At 51.7% G+C, this 8,632-nt stretch overlaps 1 pseudogene; it reads left to right on the forward strand.

Moving 5' to 3' along the window:
- The first annotated feature begins 816 nt into the window (after positions 1-816).
- On the forward strand, positions 817-5,283 carry LOC115657590 (annotated as a pseudogene).
- Positions 5,284-8,632: the final 3,349 nt, after the last annotated feature.

Consider the following 8,632-nt stretch of genomic DNA (forward strand, 5'->3'; position numbering starts at 1 on the left):
CTCTGATCTGACCGACTTTGACTGTCTACGTCTTATAGAATCATAGAACTGGTGGGCTGGAAGGGACCGAGGCAGGACCAACGAAGCCCCCTCGACCATCCCTGACAGGTGTTTGTCTACCTTGTTCATAAAAACCTCCAATGGTGGCATACCTGGGTTGTCGAGGTGGTGTCTCCTTGTGGTTTGTCTGGGCACAACTCACCCCACTGAGGGTGCATCATCCCTCACAGATTTGGGGTTGTGCCATAGCTGGAAAGCTACGGGCACCCCTAAAATCTTACCCTTTCTAGGGAGGTCTGAATCAAAAAAAAACCCCCTGGAAACAGTGAACTTCAGAACCAGGCTGATCTGCAGGTGTGTCAGTAGCACCTATACTCATCTGCTCTGGGCTTGTCCCTGAGCAGCTAGTCTCTTTTGGTTGGTTTCCCTGGGCCCTGTCAACCCAGATTACCAAATGGTTTGCTCCGACAATGCGCTGTCCTAGGATCTCAGGGAGAACCAGGCTTACCTTGTCGAGGAAGTAGTATAGCTCTGCTTTTCTTCCTGGTCAGCTCTCTCTATGGGGATTCCACAGCCCCCCTAGCTCACCGGTTCCCGTACTTCATTACCCTAGAGTTAGAAAGCTTTTCCTAATTTCTAACCTAAACCTCCCTTGCTGCGAACTAAGCTATTCTTCCTTATCTTACCTCAATGGACATGGAGCATGGTTGATCACCATCCTCTTTAGAACAGTTTCTTACATATTTGAAGACTGTTACCATGTCCCCACCTTTGGCCGTCTCCTCTCGGGACTAAACATGGGTGGATGATGTCACAATGACCTGCAGTCGTCAGACCCAAGGCAGTGAGCTCATCAGCTTTCACAAGCAGGAGCAGCAGATGATCACCAGGAATCCAACTCTGCTGCTGGAAAGCAGCTCCCTCAGGGGCTGCAGCGGGGAAGGACATCAGAAAGACCCTCTGCAGCTCTTTTGGAAGCTCTTGTCACCCAGCTTGGCCAGCCACCTAGGAACCGATGGTGCAGGAGATTCTGGCACCCAAAGTCAACAAAGTTCAGCACCAAGCAACATGTTTGAACTTGAGCTCTCAGAAGAATCATGTGAAGAAGTGGCGGCAGCTGTCCTTCCGGCCTCCTGCATCCAACAGCTGGCCAGCAGCAACTGGAAGGAGAGGTTTTCCGGCATGGAGGCATTTCAGAAGGCTGTGGAAGAAACAGAGAAGAACAAAATGCCCTGCCAGGCCTTGGTGAGGCTGCTGGAGAAGGATCATGGCTGGGAGGAAACCAAACTCCCAGTGATGCGGAAAAAGCTTCAGATCATCACCCTGATTGCCCAGAAGGGAAACTTTTCCAGAACGTCAGCTCAGGTCGTCTTGGCCGGCCTGGTGGGGAAGGTGGGCGATGTGATCTGCAGCAGCGATGCCAAAGGAGCCCTGACAGCGATCGCAGAGGCCTGTGCGCTGCCGTGGACAGCCGGCAAAGTCACGACATTGGCTTTCTCCCAGACCCAGCCCAGGAACCAGGCAGAAGCCCTGAACTGGCTGGCGAATGCCATTACAGAGTTTGGCTTCACTGGGATGGAGGTGAAGGCCTTGGTCAGTACCATAAAGGCTGCCCTTGCTGATGGTCACCCGGATGTACGGGCCTCGGCTTTCGTCCTGCTGGGGACCATTTCTCTGTACGTGGGCGCCCCTCTGAGAGCATTCTTCGAGGGCGAAATGCTGCCCCTTCTCCCACAGATTGATGCCGAGCTGGAGAAGATGAATGGGCAGAGTCCACCTGCTCCCACCCGGGGCAGCTCCAAGCACTGTAGGGGGAGCGGGGATGAGGGGAAGGAAGAGGACCCCCAGGACCAGGGCACAACTGAGGCTGTGGATATCAGCAACAGGATCACCTCAGTGCTGGTGTCGAAGCTGCAGGACAAGAGCTGGAGGATCCGGAAGGAGGGCCTGGATGAGGTGGCGGGTATCCTCAGCGACGCCAGCCTCATCCAGTCGAATGCAGGAGACCTCCCAGCTGCCCTGAGGGCTTGTCTCCAGGACCCCAACACAGTCCTGGTGCAGCAGACCCTGAGAATCCTCCAGCGACTGGCCACCTCCATGGGCCCGAGCATCAAGCAGCACGTGAGGGAGCTGGGCGTCCCCCTGGTCGCCATCTTCAGGGACAGCAAGAGCAACGTGCGAGCCTCAGCCCTCATGGCCGTAAACGCCTGGGCTGAGCAGATCGGCACAAATGACTGGCTGGAGGGGGAGGACTCTTCTGAGGAGCTGAGAGAGGAAAAACCTTTCCAAAGGCAAGAGCTGCTGGGCTGGCTGGCTGAGAAGCTGCCTGCTCTCCGTTCTGCCCCCTCAGATCTGCTGCGGGGTGTACCTCACCTCTACGCCTGCTTGGGAGATTGCAATGGCGACGTGCAGAAGGCGGCCCAGGAAGCCCTGCCCTTCTTCTTGATGCACCTCGGATTTGAGGAGATGGCCGAAGCCACTCGCCAACTGAAGCCGACTACCAAGGACCACGTAGTGTCCATGCTGGAGACAGCCAAAGCCAACCCGCCGGCCAAGCCTACTGTTCCTGCTAAGTTGCCTTCCAGGCTGCCAAGGGGCACAGCCATCCCGGCCTTCACCTCAGCCTCAGCCACATCCCACCTGGCATCAGCCTTTTCTTCCCCAGCCCCTTCTGGAGACTCAGTGTCCGGCAGAACCCTGGAGCGGAAGCCTGGACCCAAAGAAGCCACATTAGGAATGGCTGCCCTGAAAGGCAAAGGCTTGCCAGAGGGGGGAAAGGTGCAAATAAAAGCCAGCCTGAAGGATGGTGGCAACAAGCTGGGTCCTATTTTTATCACCGTCCCCAAAGGGAAAGAGCAGAGGGCAAAGGACGAGAGAGGGCGGAAGGTGCTGAGGTGGAACTTCACCACCCCTAGCAACAAGTATGCAGAGCAGCTGAAGGCTCAGATGTGCAGCTGTGTATCCACCTGGCTGCAGGAGGAGATGTTCCACTCCAACTTCCAGCACCACATCAAAGCGTTGGCCATCCTGGTCAAGCATATGGAGAGGGAGAAGGACGGCCTCATCAGCTGCCTGGACCTGATCCTGAAGTGGGTCACCCTGCGGTTCTTTGACAACAACACCTGGGTTCTGACAAAGAGCTTGGAGTATCTCAAGCTGCTGTTCTCCTTGCTGAGCCGGGAGAGATACCAACTGACTGAGCACGAGGCAGCTTCTTTCCTCCCCTACCTGGTCATGAAGATGGGGGAGACAAAAGAGGTTCTCCTCAGGGAGGTGCATGCTGTTTTGAAGAGGGTCTGCTTGGTCTATCCAGCCAGGAAGATGTTCAACTTCATCATGGAAGGAGCCAGGTCCAAGAACGCCAAGCAGCAGGCAGGATGCCTCGTTGAGCTGGGATATTTAGTCAAAGCCTATGGCATGGAAGTGTGCCAGCCGAACCCTGGCAAAGCCTTCAAGGTGATATCTGCCTTCATTGGAGACCAAAACAATGCCATCTGCAGTGCTGCCTTGAACATCATAGTGACTGCTCACCACGTGCATGGGGAAGGGGTGCTCAAGCTGATTGGGAATCTTTCAGAGAAACACATGAGGATGCTAGAAGAGAGTATGGAACAGGCAGCCAACAGGCCAGCTGACAAACAGGCCATGGAGAGACCGCCACATGCTCTGAGTGCAAGTGCTAATGACAGCATGGGCACAACAGAGGGCATGCCCTCCAAACCCAGTCACGCCCACAGCACAGGAGCAGACATGGAGACGGGGCAGACAGATCCCCATTCATTCCAGCTGGATGTACAGGAGCCTGAGAATGTGCATGACTCTCTCCAGTGCAAGAGTCCCAAACTGGATGGCACCACTCAGCCAGGTGCAATCCCTGAACCCCAGCCCCATGCTGTCTCCCTGCACCCTAACGGCATGCACAGTAACGTCGCCTCCACCATCAACTTCATTATCCACCACGTGGCCAGTGGCGACGTTGACACCATCATCCAGGCTCTGGCGCAGATCGATGAGATCCTGAAGCAGGAGGACAAGGCAGAGGCCATGTCTGGCCACATCAATCAGTTCCTCATAGCCACCTTGCGGCAGCTCCGGTACATCCACAGGCTGCAGGTAGGGGAGGAGAAACTGGGGAAGGACCAAGTAATTCAGCTGTATGGCTGCATCATTCGCAACATGATGCTGCTGTTCCAGACAGAGAGCCTGGCCCGAGAGGCCTCCACTGGGGTGTTGAAGGACCTGCTCCACGGTCTCATCACCTTGATGCTGGATTCTCTGGTGCAGGACCTGGAAGAAGGGCAAGAGGTCATCCAGTCCATCAATCTCCTAATGAAAAAGGTGCTGGAGCAGTCTGACCAGACCAGAATCTTCAGCGCCTTGCTTGCCTTGCTGCAGGATAGCCTCACGGCTGCAGCTGGCCCGCCCAAGTTTCCCGAGCTGGTGGCCAAGTGTCTGTGGAGAATCACGCAGCTTCTCCCTAGAACAATCGGCACCGTCAACCTGGACCAGATCTTATTGGACATTCATCTCTTCATGAAGGCACTCCCCCAGGAGAAACTGAAGCAGTGCACAAGCCATTTCCCCCAGATAGCTCTGAAAACTTTACTGCACTCCCTGAGCAGGCTGACGGGGCCTGAGATTCTGGACCACCTCACCATGATAGAGAACAAGGGGGAGTCGGAGCTGGAGGCTCACCTGTGCCGGGCGATGAGGCTCTCCACCATGCAGGCTGCCAACAAGATCGATACAGATTCTGGTCAGGAGGTCTGTCATGCGGCCGACAAGACTGCAATGGGCAAAGTCAATGACATGTTAGCAGACATCTTTAAGAAGATTGGCTCCAAGGAGAACGCTAGGGAGGGTCTGGAGGAGCTGTATGAATACAAGAAGAAATGCCCTGATGCGGACTTGGAGCCTTTCCTGGAAAACTTCTCCCTCCTCTTCCGCAGCTATGTAAAGCATGGCCTGGCAGTGATGGGCATGGAGAGAGAGGGCAAACAGCACCTTCTGCCTGGCACAGGGACGCCCCTTCAGACTCTGGCTCCCCATCCCGCTAACACAGCCTTCTCCCCAGGAGAGCATACAAATGGGGACGTGGTGAGGCCATCTCTCTGCATAGACAGGCTGAAATTGATGAGGCATCAATGTAGCGGCACAAAATCCTGCAGCCAGCTCCCCTGCCCCCGGCAACCTTCAAAGCCCAAAGACCCCCTGGCCCATGTCTCCCCAGACAAGCAGAGCAGCAAACTCCCCCGGTATGTGAAGACCCAGGAGCTGAAATAGTAACCCAGACCTGGCATCCTGCTGAGTGTTTCTCTGCTGGCTTCGGCACCAGCCAGCCCTTTTCTTTCTCTTCCCCAGCAGCCACCACACATGCTGGGAACACACAATAAAAAGACAAATATAAAGCAGTTGCCAGTGCATGGCTCGTGGGCCGGGGGCAGCTTTCACTGACTCAACTAGAAGTCTTCCTGGTTTAGAGTGGCCTCATTTAGGCCTTCAGTTAAACGTGGATTTAGGTGGGGAGGTAGGAAGGGGACAGTAAGCAGGAGAGCTGGGGGCACACAGCAGTAAGGAAGGGGTGGAGGAATGCTGTTCTCAGGGCACCAAGGTTTTTTCCCCTCACAACGTGAGCAGCTTCTAACAGTTGCTCTGACTTGCTGATTTCTTGCTTAGTTTTTTATGACTGTAAATGGTAGGAGCACAGAGGATAGCAGTGACAATCGGGTACATCCCTAGAGAGACAGATCAACCTGTAACTGACAGGGCAACTCGGAAGGAACTTCCCCTATAGACAAGGTTGTTCCATTACTGCGTTCTAGAGGGAGGTTCCAGATGGACCTCTGAAGCTGCTGGGAGTGGTTGCTGATTTCTAGTCTCTTGAGGAGCTCTCAAGAAGGTTCCAGGCAAAATGGTGCCTTGATTTACATGGCCCTGCAGAATTTCATACCCACACACGTTTGCCATTGGGTTGTGCGGGCAGAGAGTCAGGGCTGGACTGGGTTTTGTGAGTCAGCCCGATCAGAGGCTCCGTTCAATCTATTCCTTGACCACGGATATGCTGCCAGCTCAGGTGCCCTAATAGGGTCATCGCAAGTCGAGAGGGATGATACGGAGCAGCCAGCCAGAATAAAAATGGTCCCTGTTTTGGTAAAAAGGAAACAAACAACTCAAAGTGTAATTGGAAATGTACCAGTGAGACCCTGCAAGCAAGCTGTGCTGACACCTCCACTTTACGGTCTGGCCAACAGCAGTCCTCCCCCCTACTTCCAATCCTTACAACCATGGCCAGATTTAGGGCCAAGTGACCCAGGCGACCACCTGGGATGCCGGGCTTGGTGGGGTGCCGGGCCAGGGGTGCTGTTTTGTTTGTTAGTAACAAATGGGAAAATAGAAAATTTGCAGTAACATGTTTCAGGTATTCCATATGTGGATTCATTTTCACTAACCTCCCAGAATGTTCTGGACCTTTACAGAATCTCATGGAACCTTCCATGGAACTACATTTTCCTTGGACCTCCTAGATGTTGTGAGCCAGGACCTTGTGGGTATATAAGGGTCAGGGTGTCACCAATCAGTCAGTGAGATATAAATACAGATTTACAGATCCTAGCATGCAAATTATCGCCTTAGATGTCAGGGATAAATCATGCATGCAAATCATACGTCAAAGCTGTGAAATGGGCTACAAATGCATAAAAAATAAGGTATTCAAAAGTTTAACAAAGGAGAGGAGGAGGGGGTGCCGAAGACGCTCCTTGCCTGGGGCGCCATTTGGTCTAGGGCTGATCCTGCTGACAACATGGGATGAGATGGGCTACTGCTCTGGTTCAGTGTGACTATCATCCTGGAGATCTCATGCAGGTGGGAGGTGCCCACCTGATGAATTTGTAGACCAAAGTAGGTTCTGTGTCCACAGAGTAGCCAGTAAACATTTCCCCCACCCTGTCCTGGAGGGACCACAACAGGGGATGACCGGCCGTTCAGTCTCTATTGCCCACTCAATCTGTTGGCTTCTTACCAAAGTTGACAGCAGAGATCCTAAGAAGCATCATAAACTTGCCACCAGGCTTTTTTTATTGTCTGCCTTGTTCTGTTATTTATATTGCAGTAGGGCCTAGAGACCCCAGCCTAGATCAGGGTTTCGTTGTGCTTGGTCCTGTCCCAAGAAGTCTAGACAGAGAAGACAAAGGAGGGACAGTTACTGCTATTTCCACAGAGAGGCGCTGAAGTGCAGAGAGTAAGCGCCTAACATAGATTATGCCGGAGCCAGGAACTGAAGCCAGCGCTCTAAAATTCCAGCCCATTGCCTGAACAAGACCACCCCCCCCCTTTCCAGGCAGAGGGGTGAACTGTTAATTTAAATCAGCAGCAAGGAGTGAGGCGAGAACCAACACAGCTGCAGAAGACTCAAGACAAGCTCTGCAGGGAAGGAGAGAGGGGCCTTAATGCTCCTTTTTTTATTTTGAGAAAGTTCCTTGTTCAGTGTCTGAAGAAAGTTGCTTTCTGTGATTCTTCGTCACTGACACATGCTGTTTTCTTGTTTTCTTTCCCTGCTGCACCCATCACTGTAGTAACTGAGGGTCTGCTATATTCCAACCTCTGCTCTTTGCCTTTCTGCCACAATATAGATAATTATTTATATCCATTTTTTTTTGCTTACAAAAGGAATTGACCTTGTGACATTCTGAGAACTATGTCCCCAATCCAGCAAAGCACTTAAATACATGTTTAACTTGAAGCCCATTAGTTTGAATAAGACTATGCGTGTGCTTAAAGTTAAGCAAATGCTTAAGTGATATGCTGGATCATGGTCAGAGTGCTCAGTTCTGGCTCAACTGAGCCCCTTGTGAGCAGAGCTGATCCTGGCATACACTGCAAACAATTTATGGGACTCATTTAGCCCTGCTTTCTGTTGGCAAATTATCTGCGAACAGGCCATGACTTTTATACATTTCTCCATTTTTTGAAATTGACTGACAATGAGCATACCTGAGTCAAGAATCGTAACAGGGAATGCATTAGGGAAGGCGGTTTGTACCAATCTATGTGTTTTCTCTTAGGGAGAATCAATAAGACACAGAATTTCAAGCCCACTTAACTTTTATCAAACTAAAAGAGTCTAATGCAGTGGGGTTGCTATGGACAACCATAGAATGCCAATTTGTTCTACAGAACACTCATCATCCCTCTACCATCACAGAAGAGTTTTGAGAAAACCTTGTAGCACTGTGTTAGTTTGACATAAGACCTCATGGACTTAGTCTGTAAAATGCCCACTTTCCCACAAGCACCACAGGACAGGGATTATATTTATGTTTTGTGCAGCATGATGCACTTCGGGGGAGGGGAAGTGTCTGATAAATAAATAGTGTCTGTAGACAGTTAAGCATAATTATGAAATGCCTTTAAAATTCTGAACTCAAACTGAGTATTTCAGCTGGCTGTTAGAGATGTCATGTTAAAAAGAAACACAGCCTCTGAGTGTTACCCCTGTTTATTGTATAATTTCTATTTTCATACAAAATATACCCCACAATTTCACAGGTGTTGTTACACTTCTTGGGCAGCTAATGTTACTTAGTCTTTGACCACATACTTCGCCATATAATACCACTGAACCACGCTATAA

Source organism: Gopherus evgoodei, chromosome 9 (genome assembly GCF_007399415.2).
Source record: "Gopherus evgoodei ecotype Sinaloan lineage chromosome 9, rGopEvg1_v1.p, whole genome shotgun sequence".
Taxonomy (NCBI): domain Eukaryota; kingdom Metazoa; phylum Chordata; order Testudines; family Testudinidae; genus Gopherus; species Gopherus evgoodei.